This window comes from Chiroxiphia lanceolata, chromosome 17 (genome assembly GCF_009829145.1).
Source record: "Chiroxiphia lanceolata isolate bChiLan1 chromosome 17, bChiLan1.pri, whole genome shotgun sequence".
Classification (NCBI taxonomy): Eukaryota; Metazoa; Chordata; class Aves; order Passeriformes; family Pipridae; genus Chiroxiphia; species Chiroxiphia lanceolata.
In genome coordinates this window covers 10,213,913-10,228,620 of record NC_045653.1, presented here as the reverse complement: position 1 = coordinate 10,228,620, position 14,708 = coordinate 10,213,913, and the positions used below count along the sequence as shown (strand labels likewise).

At 46.8% G+C, this 14,708-nt stretch overlaps 1 long non-coding RNA gene across 1 annotated transcript; it reads left to right on the top strand.

Moving 5' to 3' along the window:
• The first annotated feature begins 579 nt into the window (after positions 1 to 579).
• LOC116795536 lies at positions 580 to 12,685 on the top strand. The gene is made up of 2 exons (XR_004360074.1): positions 580 to 789; positions 10,446 to 12,685. It is a non-coding gene; the product is annotated as an uncharacterized LOC116795536 (long non-coding RNA).
• Positions 12,686 to 14,708: the final 2,023 nt, after the last annotated feature.

Genomic DNA, 14,708 nt, shown 5'->3' with positions numbered 1-14,708 from the left:
GCTTGATTCATTAAGGTTTATGAAGTGCTTTTAGCTCCGGCACTGGAAGGCTCTGTGCAAGTTATTTTGGATTGCTCAGGTGTTAGGAGAGGAGGCACTGCAGAAAGAATACAAATAAATCAAGAGAAACTGCCCCTTCCCTCCATCCAGCCCCTGCCCCCCACTGTTTCTCCATCACTGTTGTGGTCAAACAGTTAATTTACAAGCCCAGCACTTTACAAAGCCCCTGGAGCACCAATTGCCCTTTCTCATGCAACATCAGCTCCTTCAAACAGCCAGCTGAGTCTCCGGGGGTCAGCCTGCTCCTGCCTTCCGAGGCAACTTCAGCCCCTGTCCAAAACCGCCTGGGTACTATTTTGGAACAAATCAGATGCAGCATCACCCCCTTGCAGCAGGATGTGCTGGAACAAGCCTGGGGTTCTGAAATGTGCCATGTGCCTGGCTTGGGAGGCAATATTCAATTGGGGAAGGTGACCCAGATATCCCACCCAACCCACCACCCGTGAGGGCAGCATTCCCACAGGCAGGAGCAGGGAACGCTCAGCCTGGCAGGACAAACCAGGAGAGCGATAGGTAAAGGAACAGGCTCGCGCCTGGGGAAGGTAAAAGGCAGTGGATCTTTCACATGGCTTTTTTTTTTCCCTCTCTCGCTCCATCTCCCCTCCCCTCCTCCAGTCTGTTGCACGGGAGCTGTCGGCCATGCTGTTCCAGTTCAGGGGCTCCTGCAACAGAAAAGATCAGCTGTTGGAGAACCCATGGAAAGCCCTGGGGGAGAGCCATGGCCGCAAGGTAATCAGCAGGCAAAGTATTACCATTATGCTGCTAATTAATTCCCAGCTCATTACGTTTCCTGTGGCTAATTTGTACTCGCCGCTGATTTGATTAAACTCATCTCTATGCTAATAAATGTGTTTTCCATTTGTTTTAGCGACTGTAGGAAGAGAGCCCGGTATTTACATATTTTGACGTTTATCAAATAAAACGCGGCGCCTGAATTAATTCTGCTCTGATTTATAAGTGGAGGGGGGGAGGAAGGGGAGAAAGGGATGCTGAGGGTCAGGAGTACATCGCGTGTGCGTGGCGGTGTTTGGCGGTGGGGGCTGCGCCGACGGGAGATGCTCCCGGGCATTCCATCCTCACCTGCCCCATCCTGCCCAGGGATGACTCCTGTGACTGTGGCTGCCACCTCCTTGGCTGCTCCCCTTCCATTTATTTCCCCTTCCCAACTAAGTTTTGAGACGTGGGGCTTTGATTTGTAGGTACGTCGCACGGTTCACCGACACCTCCTCAGGTGGATTTTTCTTTGTCTCTCAGAAATTGCTCTAAATGAAGATTAGATTTACACTGCAGCACCTCATTATAGGCAGTGACTGTGTTTCCCAGTTCTGTTTGTCAGGATTCGCTACAGTGATATCAGAGGGCTTGAATTTCTAATGAGACAGGAAGGAACAGACACCTTGCCATGCACACAGATATATATTTTAGGGACATAAGGTAGATGTAAAGTAGGTTAGAGGTGTAAATTTTACCTCCCTACCCCTGGTAAATGCAGGGCAGAAAGCTCTGTCTGGCCCTTGAGCATCTGCCTTTTAACCCAAGACTAACTCCTCAGGGCAGATCTTCAGCAAGTGAACCTCCATTCAAAACAGTCTTGTTTTCTCACAATTAACTGCTGCAGTATCAGTCTCCTCTTTATTTGCAGAAATCCTAACAGAAAAAATACTCAGAGTGTAATCAGTGGGATTTGTGCTTTTCATCACTAAGATCTTGTGAAATTCAGCCTTTCCTTTTCCTAGGATAACTGGTAATTGTCTCCAAGCACATCCCCTGCCTCTCCATGTGTCTTCATGTGTGCCATATTCAGTTGGTTCACACAGGCCAGACCCTTGCAGGCAGCATGGCTTGGAGAGGGCTGGGGTGGGGGCAAGGCAGGGAATGCTCCTCTTCTGGGGCTGGAAAAGGCACACCAGCTCAGCAGGGATGCCTGGGAGCCCAGGACATGTTTGACACCTCCCAGTCCTGCTCCCTGGTTTCCTCTGGAAGTTTGGCTCAGGCCAAGAGGATTTGTTTTCCCTCTGCGTGCTCATTTTGGGCTGGATTTTCTGGTTTCTCTCCCAGGTGTTTCATGCTTGCAGTCACACCAGTGGCCCCCGGGGCAGCCCACAGTTTTCATCACACTCCCAGTAAGTTTCTCAGCAAAGAGAGGCCCCAACGCGCCACTTCTCACTCTAGCAGCAAGACACCTTCCACTGCTGCTGCTTCACCCCAGGCAATCTGAAACAGCTTCGTTGCTTAAGTAACAATTAACAGCCCTGTCTTTTGGGAGTGCTTCTGATGTGCAGCACATCCGCTGCTACAGAGCCTGCGTGTTCCTGCCGTGTTACCCAAACCGTGGGCATCCCCTGGCTCCTGCCCACCCCTCATCCTTCTGTGTGGAAGGGTCGTGGTGGGCTGCATCGTGCTGCCAGCCCCCCCCAGGCTCGGCCACAGCCATGCTGAGGTTTTCTCTCCTCTTACCCTTTCTCTGAGGCTGCACAGCCACACCTGGATGCAGGGGATGAAAGTGTCCCGCTGGTAATGCAGCACAGATCCCCGTGCAGAGCCGGTCCAGCTGTGCTGCCAGAGCATGGCAGGAAGTCCCCGGGCTGTTTTTAAAATCAGGTCCTCAGAGAGGAGCTGGAGAAGCCCTGTCTGGCCTGATGCTGTGCTCAGCTCTAGGTTTGTGCCCAGGTGACGGGGCGATGCCTGACCCTGAGCACCACCTTGGCTGCACACCCAGAGTCCTGGTCCTGCAGCATTGCTTCAGTATCACTAGAACAACCACCTAAGCTCTGCAGTGGTGGGTTGCTGGACTTTTCTCTTCCTATAAAACCTTTTAAGCCCTTGCAAAAGCGGGAAGTATTACCAACAAAAAACCCGCCTTGTTTCACATTAGCAGCCTTTGCTTTCTCTGGCAAAGGTGGGACAATAGCCACACGCTGCATGGTATCAGTGTCACAAAGAACGGAACCAAAAGGCTTCAGCTCAGGACAATAAAGTAACATTGATTCCTTTTTATTTTTCCTTCTTTTTTTTTTTTTTTCCAGCTGGTATCAATACATTAAACAACCACGCTGGAAAAGTGAAATTGATTCAAGGCCTTCAGTGCTCCCTGCCAAAAAAGCCTCCTGCAAGGATCTATTCTGTATTGAATTACAGTCTGGAAAAGTTCAATAGGTTATTGTACAAACAGAGAGCAAAAGCCCGTCAACAATGGAGCCAAAGTGATTGTGCAGCTCCTTTGTGCTTGCCAGCCCCGAGCCCCTCGCAAGCTCGGATGTTAAATCAGTTTAATTAAAATGGTGGGCTTCAAATGCCTCGCATTTTTTTAATGCATCTCCCTGTGTAAAGACACGTAGGCTGAGGTTTAAAGCCGCCTGCCTGCACTGACAACCCCTCCATCCCTTTCTTGGGCCCTAAATCACAGCGGATTTTTACAGCTGCTGAGCACTTTGGGCAGATGCTGGGTCTGAGCAGCACTAGCAGCCTCAGCCCATCCAGAGCAGCCCCATGCTCCCTGCAGCCTGTCCTGCCAGCACAGGCAGTCCTGGGGTTCATCACATCTCCCTTTAGCAGAAGGTGGTGGTGGTACCTCTGAGCTGGAGACACGCACTGGGGGAGTGCCTGTGGTTACCCTTTGGCCAGCCCCTGTCCTTGCAGGCTAGAACTGTGCTTTGTGCTCTTTAAATGTACAGAGCTTGGCTGTGGGACCCTCCAGTTCTGGTGGCCTCTCTGGAGGGACTGGATGCTCCCTAGGAAGCAGCAGGGTGAAGCCCCCAGTGCTGCAGCAGGTTTGTCATGGGTCTCGCTGCAGGGTCTCCTCCAAGCAGGCGGGAGACACTCATGAGCTACATCAGGATTTCTAAATCCCCCTCTCCATCTCTAATTAAGATTCAAATTGAGTATAGAAATCATGTGTAAGTAAGATGCTAATTATTAAAGTCATTGATCTCCCAGACAATAAAGCAGCCTGGCGTTTCTGGCCTGCCCATGTTTTGAGGCAGCTCTGAGTCCTCGCAGTCATAAATGTCTGGGATACCCGGAATCCACACTGGAGAAGTGTGTAAATGATTGATTTTGTGGAGAGGTAAAGCCTCCACCTTGCTCTGAACAAAACCTCTTTACCCCAGCCCCAACCCCAGCCAACCCTGGCCACGTCTGGCTCTCTTGATAGCTCTGCTCCCTGTAATGACATACATCAACTTTGGTCCCCCACCTCACAGGACACCTGGTGATGCCCTTGTCCATGCTGCACCAGTGCATTTATTTTCTCATTGGAGTAAACAGGATTTACTACTCGCTGCATTTACTGGCTTCTTGTGCTTTTTTCTGTGCTCCAGCTTGGGGCCATCCAGCAGGAGGGGGACAGTGTTTCTGAGGGGTGCAAGGCTTTTGGGGTATATGGTTCCAGGAGCACCTATAGACAATAACATGCACAGCTGTGCATGCACACACTGAGCACAGCTATTTATGGAGACATACAGCTGTCCCTGTGCCTGTGCCTGGCACCCTGTGCCTGGCACCCCAACACCTGGAGCTGTGGCCCTGCCCCACCCAGCCCCCATGCCCCCATGGCTGGGTGCAGTTCCATGGGCTGCAGACATGGTTATCCTGGGCTGACAGGCAGATGGCAGCCAGATCAGAGCTCCTTCTCTGACTGGACAGCCCATAGTCCTTCTCCTCTAGCCATAAAAATAACCCCAGGAACAGAGAGTGTGTTTGGAGAGACCAGGGCTCAGCTTGGTGTCCTTGCCATGATGTCTGTCCATCCTCTCCACTCCATGGCTGTCCCCTCTGTCACAGTGAAGGAAGGCAGCAGAGCTGGCCAGCTGCAGCAGCAGGGTGCAGCAAATTTGTTCATGAGCCACAGAGCAAACCCACTGGGCAGGACGCATCAAATACCCTTCCCTTGTCCCCAAAGTGGACAACCTTCACAGCTGAATATCCTACCTAGGAGTCATGGGGCTTGGGGAAAAGGTGCTCTTAGTTTGAAAAAATATATGAAAGAATGGCTGGAAAATTATAGGGAGAGGAAGATTACGTGGAAAGCAGAGTACAACCAGTGTGGGGCCAGGCTGGAAGGTGGGGGCAAAGCCACACCACGGGAGGATGAAGGTGGTTGGTGCTTTAGTAGCTGCAGCAAGGGCAGACTCACGGGAAAGAAAAGGCTTGGGCTGCAGAAGAGAGGGATGCTAGCCTGGAAACACAGAGTGCAGTACCACACTGCACCAAAACGCTGGAATTAACATCAAAGCAATCCTGGAGCAAATGAGATTACGGTATGCATGTTAATGAGGCAGCAGCGCTAATCAGCCAGGATGCCTCGCTGGGAGGGCTGCAGTGCCAACCTGTGATTTTTGTTGTCAGGCTGGACCCAGTTTCCATTTGGAGTGAAGATTTTGTTTGGTTTTAAAAGCATCAGTATTTTTGTGGGGTTTCAGGCAATCTCAGATTTGATTTGATTTCTTCAAGTAGACGTCTGGCCCTCCGGGGTACAGAGAAGAACTTGGAAATGGGATTGAAGTGGTCCCCAGGGCCAAACTGAGAACCACTCCAAAGCCAAGGAGCAGATGAAAGTTGCCCAAAATGTATTTTACTCAGTTTTAAAACATCGTTATTTTTAAGCCAATCTCACCAGTTTGCAGAGCTGAGTGCACGGCTTTGCACACAAAAGGCAGTGTATTTATGTGCCAAGGTTTCCTCAGGAATATGAAACCAAAATGTGAGGGGTTCAGCTCTGCTCACACTTGCAGCAGGTTTTTTCCCAGTGCCACAATGCTGATGTCACAGTTATACTTCTCCACTGAGCTCCAAAACTGGAGCTTTCTAGAACCAAGGGCCCTCAAAAAAGCACTTGGTTGGGAGATGTGTAGCTTCAGGCAAAAAGCTGTAAAAGGGGCAGCCCCTCCCCAGGGAGGTTTAGCTGGACTGGGGAAAAGGACGACAGGAAGGTAAGAGTAAGAAGGGAATCATGAAGAAGGAAGGAATTGAGATAAGGAAAGGGAGATAAGCTACTCACAAGAATTAAAAGGGCAGGACCCACAGCAGAGCACAGGCTGTGGTGAGCCCTATCTCTGCCTGAAACCTGGGGTGCTTCCAGAGGCCAGGGAACAGATTCATCTTGGTCACAGAAGCTTTCAAGCAGGGTCAGGAAAATGGAAACCTTTCTGGGGCTTTTCATCTGTCTCTGTAGCGAAATGACCCCTTGGAGACAGAGGAAGGTGGAGAAACAGCCACACCAGGGTATGGAATGCTGCAGCATGTGCTCTGAGGGTTCAAACCACTCCAGGGATCAGCCCAAGTCTTTTCAAAGTTCCTCTTGAACCCTTTTTATGGAAAATGCCATTCTGATCAACTCCTCCTGCAAGGAAACTAGACTTGTTTTGATCTGTTTTTCAAACAACCTCTCTTCTTGATTGGAGAAATTGGCTTAAATGAGTCTCTCTCCTTTTTCCTAAGCAAGGCTGCAATTCATTTCTGCTTCCTTCTCCTTTCACCAATAATCTCATTTGCTGAAATTGTGAATAAAACAGAATTTTTTATGTTTGAGTGTGCCATGCAAACATGCCTCTTCTGCAGGTGGCTCTGAGCAAGGTGCAGCAGTGGCTGCCAGGAGAGCTGATACTCAGTTCCCAGCTCTTGTCCAGCTCTGAGAAAATATATTTTCTTTTTTTCCTTCACGCAGAGCAATGATGTGGCTCAGCCCTTGGAAACCTTTCCTGCCTTACTGCAGAGGAGCTGCAGATACAAAGTGCATAGACCCAAGCAGAGCAGCAGAGCAGTGGAGGAATGGGGGAGTAACCAGACAGGCCTGAGAAGGTGCAGATGTACCTCCCTTCTGCCACAGATTTCCATGGCTGGGAAAAGAAGCTGTTCAGCAGTGCTTTCCATGCCAGGGAAATCATTAACAAATTAATCATTTACTAATTAAACGACATGACACCCATGTAAAGGGAGTGTGATTATCCTCTTTTATAAGTCAGGAAACTAAATGGAATTCCTGATTTTAGACCAAATTTGCCCTTCTTACTACCCCACAGTTTTGCTCCGTGGCCAAAGAAGGTTCTTTAGAGCACCCACCTCTGCTCACCAGTGAGAGAAACCACCCTGATGTGCACAATGTCAGGCACAATTGCTGCCTGATGGCTGTTCCCAGCCTCCTTCTGGAAAGTGCTGGAGGCTTGGCTGGGGTTTTTTTACATGACCTTTCTGTATATAGTGGATACTGGAGGGTTGGAAGACCCAGACAAGGAGGTGTGGCTGCATCCTTGCTGGGCATCCCAAAGGCTTGCTGGGTGCACTCACATCCTGCACCAACCCTCCAGATGAACCTCAGTCTGCAAAAATTATCCGGAGTCAGGAGAAGTGAGCATAAGTCTGATCTTCTTTTCACTCTTCTGATTGTATTTGGATCACATATGTGAAATTAAACCCCTGCTTTATCCCAGATGACAGCCTCTGGCAACAGGCTTCATCTGTGGCATATAAGAACACATTTATTTAAAAAGTGAGAAGGAGTGGAATTGGGAAGGCAGAGCAGTGGCAGCACTGGTCATGAAGCCCATGGAATCACCTTCCTCATTGCATGTTGAAATCAAGTCTCTGGGATGCAGTGAAAGAAAATTTACAGTTAAAATGTCAAATTATTGCATTGCAGGGATGTTTGTCCTTGCTAAGACCTCTCATACAATCCCTACCAAAGTGCCTTCCACTGAAGAGCTCAGATACAGCAGAAACTCCCCAGAAATAAAGCCAAAATTTTCCTTCTTCCTTCATGATCCCGAGGAGTCCAGCTCACAGTGCTGACACAGCCCAAGCCCTGCGCACCTCCGTGGGGTTGTCACAGGTATTTACTTTTGCTAAGTGCAGCTCATTATTATTGCCTCCTCTGGAGCTGTTGAGCAATGAAAACTAATTCCCCACGGCCTTGCCCAATAACTTTTGGAACAATATACCTTCCAGTTTTCTTTACTTTGTGTTCTGGTTCCACACACTCAATCAGCTGCGGGTGTCACGCGGTGCAGTGGCCCTGCCTGCCGCAGAGAGAAAAGCCTGCTGGACTGTGCTGGGCGGCTGTTTGCTTTGTGTTGTACACACAGAGTAAAAATTAATTCAGGAGCAGCCAGGAAAAAAAAAAAAACAAACCCGTTGAGATTAGGAGCACAGAGATATAATGGTCTGGAAACCAAAGCCTTGCTGACTCCAGGAAAGTAAGCAACATCTAAGACGGCTCGTTTCCCCATCGTAATTCAGTACAAATAAAGGGAAGAAGGTGGATGGAAATGGAGTAAATTATTTCACTGCCTAAAGCGACAGATGAGCAAAAACAACTGGGCTGGCTTCTCCAGGCTTTCAACACTTTTGCATGCCTTAAAAGATACCACATTCAGCCACCTGCTATTGAACTTCACGGTGACTGTCCATCCAAAGGTTACAACAACCAGGCAGCCCAGTGTGGTTTCCCAGCTTGATTTCCTCAGCAGGATTTTATATGGATAAGGTGACACAGGGGTGATGTTTAAGAGCCTTCTCACCCATTCACTGCTCCTGGGAAAATAAGGAAACTTTTATCCTTTGGGCACAGCAGCAAAACACAGTTTGAGTTGCTCATTAGGGATCAGATTTGGCTGTTGCTCCTTTTGGAGGCTCCTGCCTGCTGCCCAGTGCCTGTGCACACCCAAGACAAGCCCCATTTTTCTAAGTCATAGCACATCTTTAATTCAAACACAAAGTGAAAGGATGTTGGAAAGCTACTGGCCTTTATGGTTTATTAAGCATCTTGTGCAGGCATAATTTTAGACTTTGGTTTTTTTTTTGGACTTGACCATTTCACCCTTGTGTTACACCTCACAAAGCCCACCAAGCTGCTACCTGTCCTGCAAAAAGATGGAAGAATTATGGGGGAAATCCCACCTCCATTACTGAAAGATTCTGTAATTCTATTTTTTAAAAAAAGAATAACAGTCATATTTATAAACAGCTCTTTATTAAACTGTCCAAACATATCATCTGCACTGGAGGATGTAAGGGCTGACACCAGACAAAACCATCAGATTGCTCTGAGAAAATGCACTGGCTTGTCTTGACAATTTAGGACTCTGTGGAATACCCTGTTCATATTTGCTGTTGATTTTAAGACTGAAATTTGCAGTATGAAAACAGACATGTCCAAGAAAGCATTGCTCAGCTTAAACTTAAAAGGACAGAGATGCAAGATTACAGCAGAGAGATGCAGCTCCTGGCTCCCAGCCCTTTCTTAGGAACCAGCTTTCACTTTGCCTTGGGCTTTTGGTCTATCAGCATCTAATGAAAGATGACAGTGCAGGCTCCCTTAGGGGCTAACGTGGGCAATTTCAGTTCTGGCATTTTAATTTATCTGTAACCAGCAGTTTTCAAAAGGGTAGAGCTAAAAAAGAACTTGGCTTGGTCACACACACACACACAGACAAAAAGGGGGGAGTTGTGACATAAAATGCATGAGGAGGTTTGCTTGGGTTTAACTCCTTGGGCTCCTGCGACGACGAGACACTGGAGCCTGGACGGATGGCTGCATCTCTTGGCATGATGGTTGGACACTGTTAACCCTCTGCAGCTGGTTTCTCTTTATGTGAAGTGGATTCCTCTGTGGTTTATGGCTGTTGGTTTTAGTGCCGGGCACATCTACAATATTCCTGACAGTTAAGGCCTCGACTTTTCCCATTTATTAATCCCCAAAGTTGCATTCAGACACTGTAATGGCAGGGGGTTAGCTTAGGATCAGTAGCAGCCATAAATCCAGAACTAAAGGCTGTGGGTTCATCTCCAAGTCACCTCGTGGTGCTCGGGTGCTGCGGGGGGTCAGAGCCTGCCGCGGGCAGACACGAGCACTCACACACTCACCACACGCGTGCAGCTGCCCCTGCGGTGCCCTGGGCAGCCGTGGGTGCCCTGCCCATGCCCCGGGGAGAGAGGAGCAGCTCAGTCCTCACTCTGGACTGCCCATGGCATTTTTGTAGCTGTGTTCCCTGCCTGTGCCTGGGTGTGCAGAACGCAGGGTTATCATGGCAAGCTCGGTGCTGACGCAACCGGGGCTGCGGAGCCGCTGCTGAGTGCTGCTGGCACCGGCTCACACCCGAACCTCAGCAGCAGCTTTTGACTCCAGCTATTTGTTCCCTGGCATGTTCCATCACACCCTCCAGGCACCTGGTGAACCTCCGGGCACCCAGTACCACCAGTGAGCTCCTGAAGGATGGATCCAACCCAGCCTCTGCCTGACCTGCGTTGGGGTTGCAAAAAAACCATTGTTCGGGATCGAATGGGTTAAATCTTTTAAAATATATTTATTTAATTATTTATTTTACTTCTTTCCAGGGAAGAATTTCTCTTTGCTTTTTTTTTTTCTTTTTTTCTCTCCCTACTGCCTCCAGAGGACCAGGCAATTCTAGGCACAACTCTAGCAGATGGTTTTGGTGATGGAAAGCACAAGGGGATCGCTCCCAGGAGCTGCTCAGGCAGTTAAGTCAAAAATGAACTGATGCATGTAGCAAACCACGGCCCTGGCCCAGCCAACTCCAGACACTTCCGTCTGCACAGGCAGCCTGTACTGCCCCCATTTATACACCCAGCTTTCTCTGCCTTTAATCAGAAAGTCTTCTGGAAGGAGGGATTGGCCCTTTCCTGAGCTCCCTGAGCCAGTTCGTGTCAGAGAAAACAGCGTGTGAACTCCTTCATTCCAGCCATATCTCTGCTGGTCCTGCCCATCACAGCATCACCCTGACACCCCACCCTGATGCAAACCTGATCGTGCTGGAGACCAGGAGATTATTTTTTTTAATGTTTACACATTTTAATGTAAAACCTTCACCTTTTGTCCATGGCAAATATTGCCAAAGTCGTGAAGTAAGAAAAGCAAATTCGTATTTTGTCAATATTAGCCCAATAAACAAAATTTGAGAATTAAATGCATTCTGTGCTTAGCAAATGAAAGTTAATTTCTGTTACGTGAGAACTGACTTTCTTAACAACATTTTCCTTGCTTTAGTGAAATAATCTAGAGGTATATTAGGAAATACAAATATTTTTCAGGAGAACTATACATAATTTATAGAGAAGCAGATCTGAATCAGCTATAGCATTGCCCTGAGCCTTCCTACAGTCCACAGGTCTGGATCTCAGCTGTGCACATGGATCTGCTCCCTCTCTCTGATGGAAACCTCTCCCAGAAACAGTTAAACACAAGAAACCAGAAATGATCCATAAATTAGGTCTGGCTATAGGTTCAAAATCATAAGTTATGGCCTATTGACCTCATACTCTGAGGGGAAATCAGAAGCATTTTTCTAAAGAGCCACCACTGGAGGAAGGGAGGTTTAATATATGGCACAGCAGAGCCCTGCTGCAAATAAATACAGCACTGCATAATTGCAGGGAAAATCAATAAATAGCATGGTGGTTAAAATAAAGATATGCATATTGAGGGTTTGGGTTTATAGGTGTGAATGATTGTTTCCCCAGAAGCAGAGGAAGACTTTTTCCAGCATTAAAGCCTCTAAATACGGCAGAGGCAATGGCTCCTCCACTATCCCTTTCACAAGGAGCAAGTTTCAGCTATTGTCTTTCTCAGAGCAGCTATCTGGAGTCGTCATTATTAGCATAATTAATAAGTGCAGTTTGCTCATTTGAAAAATCCCGGCGACTTTTGCCGCTCGGGCGTCACGTCAGCGCAAGACACAAAAAAATCGCTGTGACAACTGTTTTGCAAGTTCAGGTTTTATTGACGAGCACCACAAAGAGATGAAGCCCAGAGCAAGTCCCTTTTCACTTTAATATTTAAATCTCTTTTAAGAGGACGTCAATATTAACTCCCGTAACTGATGCTGACAGGTGACTGTCTGACCATAAAAAAGACAAGCGATAGAATTTAAAAAAAAAAAATCTAATAATGACAACCATGACGTGCTGGTCAGTGCAGTGAAGGACAGTGGGATGAGGGATTGAGGTGTCCTGCATCCCTTATCTGTCGAAGTGGACCTGGTGATGCACCCAGGAATGGATGAGACCCTTTGGCCTCAGCTGATTTTGTTCCCCCAGGTAAATCCCTGAATGTCCTGGATGAGAAACCCATCCTTGCTCAACCTCAAGACCAGCCAATGCTTTTAATAAATAAATACCAATTGTAGCTAGTTAACCTCAGGATTTCCAGCATTAAAGAGATTTCCCACAGGAACCAGAGAGCACTAGAGGAACGGATAAATGCAAAGTTCATGGGAAAGAGCACACGGCCCTTCGCAAATCCCGATGTGTGGGGAAAATACCCAGCAAGTGACTGTGAGACAGGCTCCAAAAATAGTGATTTATTGGACAGAGCTTTCTGATTTTCATTGATCCTGTTCTGAGAAATGGGTGCATTGTTTCCACTAAAATCTGGTCTAAAAGTTGTCAAAATTTGGAACAATGTGAAACCAAATTTTAATGTAAAGAGTTACATGACCTCAGTATGGTTATTATTGCTGCTCCATCTATAATCCAGCCAGAAGGGATTGTTCAGTAGATCCTCTCCATTTATTTAAATGGAGATATATAGTTTTGCTGCATTTGAGTTCTATGCAGAATATGTCATAAAACCAAAACTAGCGTGATAATGTGGTTATTAAAGCTGATAAAAGTATTTTGAATTGTGACTTTTTTTTTTTTTTATCTTTTTGAAATTGAAGACAGGGAAACAGCTAAAATATCTTGTACACATTAAAAAACAGAACAGTGTCCACTACAGGGAAAAATATTTCATGAATAGAAAATTGGGATAATGGTTTAATGGAAAAATTATCAGTGACAATACTTCACTTTTTCTCCCAGTCAGTTGAATGGCTGCATAGACAGAAATCTTTCTGAATAAACCCAAGGCATTCCAGTTAAACCATTTTAGGTACTTCCACTCTTACATTCATCCTTAAACGAAAAACAGCAAAATTCCTTCTCAGCACCCCTCTCCCAGCAAACAGCTCCTGCTCCGTAAGTGCTTAACCAGGATGTCCCATCCAGTCCTTTTATTTATATCCTTTGTGTTTTTCCTCTGTGCTTTGGGGTTCACTGGGTAGTTTTTCCTCCTTGCAGAGGAAGATGCACAACAGAAGAACTGGGATTAAAGAGACAATAAAATGTCCTAACCGCTGCCGTGCAGCGGGGAGCAGGATACAGATTTAGTGCTAACAACAGAAAACAGGAGAGCTTTGTAGCAATTAAAGCTGAGCAAAACCCACCAAATGCTGGGGAAAATAAAGGGGAGGGGGGTGGAAATCATTGTGGTATTATGAGTCTTAAAAAAAAAAAAAGAATCAATATTCTTATTGTTCCCTGCAACAGTCTCTCAAGGAGGGAAGAGCTGTGCCCAAGACTCTGACTGGCTGCAAAATAAAAGATTAGCAGTTAGATCCTTATCAGAAATGGCACTGGGAAGCCTTTGTTTAACAGGCCTACTTGAACCAAAGCTATCTTGACTGATTACCACTGTTAGGATTTGAAACTGCAAGTGTTTACATATATATATATATATATTTATATATATATATACACTGTTAGTATTTAAAAGAAAGACAACCACTACCATGAGCTAGCTGGCAGCAAACAAGTGTGCTTTAAATAACTATATTAGTTTCTACAACAAATAATACTAAGTTAAAACTGCATTTGTGTGCACACGTATGTGTGTGTGCATGCACATATGTGTGTTAGCAGGTTTCATGCCAAGGAAAAAGGCTACTGGTGAAAATTTGGTGAAAAATGCATCGGTTTCCTCTTAAGAGTTTTTCTTTTCCATCCTGGCATCACAAATAAAATATCCTGTGTACTGTACTCTGCTGCTCTGTACAGTAATGCCTTTGTTACCACCATGGCTCTTACTTAAGCATCTGACTACAGTAATTGTTTTATACATTAACTATACTCCCTGATGGTTGCTCTATTATCTTCTTTTCCAAAATGGTGCTTGCAGATATTAGCAGCTTGATTACTCGTTTTATTAACAATTTCAACACTGTGTCAGGGTTGATTTGGGAAGCAGGGTGGTACTGTGGGCGACGTGGATGTGATGGTGGGGTTGAGTTTCTGTGATGCTTTGGTACTTCACAGCGGCTCCAAAGCCTCGAGGAGGCTCAGTTTTGATCCGAGTTGCAGGTTGACAATCCATATGATGGAGACACTTGGCTGCAGAGAAGCATTTGCATTCAGCTGCCATCAGGTCCAAAGCTGGGCAAAAGTGATTTGTGAAAAACAGGCGTGGAAATGATGGATTAGCAAGGGGAGAGGGATGCACCAAATCGCTGCAAGGCAACGACACGGCTCCTGTAAGCACTGTGTGTGTGTGTGTGTGTGTGTGTGTGTGCACATCTCTGGGAGGGAGCTGAGGAAGGCAGGACCAAACCTTATGTGTCTGTGCACTAATGCCTTTTAAACATGAGACATTTCAAGAGGAAAGGGGAAGGGATCAGGCCCTAGAAGGGGCAGGCGAGGTTTCTGCAGTGCAAAGTGTTCCCTTGCCTTTGCTCATGCATCACTTCTGTCACCAAAAGGAAAACCAGAGGCTGATGCCAGTTATTAAATATCTTCATTATAAGGGCATTCCTTCCAGCTGACTTTCAATTTTGTTGTATCTAGAGGCCCTGTATTAATAACTGCGTGAGAAGGACAAGTGT